Here is a 749-nt window from a genome sequence, read left to right on the forward strand (position 1 = left end):
TTTTGAATGCAGAAGAAGGGGAGAAATAAAATAGATAGATTTAGATAAAAATAGAAATAGTGTTGGATTAAATTAATATAAATCCAGTGGGTTATTTTATAAGTTAAGTGACCATTTACATTTCTATAAGAAATGTTTAATAATATAATAAACAAGTAATACTTCCATGGACAAACTGTTACATTTATAAATCTTGCTTCTTTTTACTACTTATTAATAAGCAAAGGAGAAATTCTTGTAACTAAGACAAGAGATTATAATACATAGTTTGATCTTAAATAGATTTTTGTCACATAGTCTTTCAACATAGTATTCTGAGTTAAACAGAACATATGACCTAAAATTCTTGGTTATGTTTAAGGAGATATGTAGTAACTATTATAGCATTTTAAGTTAAACAGTAAATATACTTGTAATTTCCCATTTCTTTAGTTATTATTTTAAAATAAGCAAAGCTTACAATATGTAATGTCCAAAATGATACACATCTGAATTTCAGGAATTCTGTAAATTATTCTGTGCATTCATTATGTAGAAATTGCCCAGGCTATATGAGACACTCCATAAATATTGTTTGAACAAGAAAGAATTATATCAAAAAGGACGATAATATTACTAATATATTATCATATTAGATATGAGCTAATATGAGTATATTATCATTCATTTAAGGTTTGAGATCTGATCCAATTATCTGAAAAAATAAACATTAAAGACAAAAATATATTTTAATAAATGGGAAAATGTAC

The sequence above is a fragment of the Crocuta crocuta genome, unplaced genomic scaffold (genome assembly GCF_008692635.1).
Source record: "Crocuta crocuta isolate KB4526 unplaced genomic scaffold, BGI_CrCroc_1.0 scaffold1129, whole genome shotgun sequence".
NCBI lineage: Eukaryota > Metazoa > Chordata > Mammalia > Carnivora > Hyaenidae > Crocuta > Crocuta crocuta.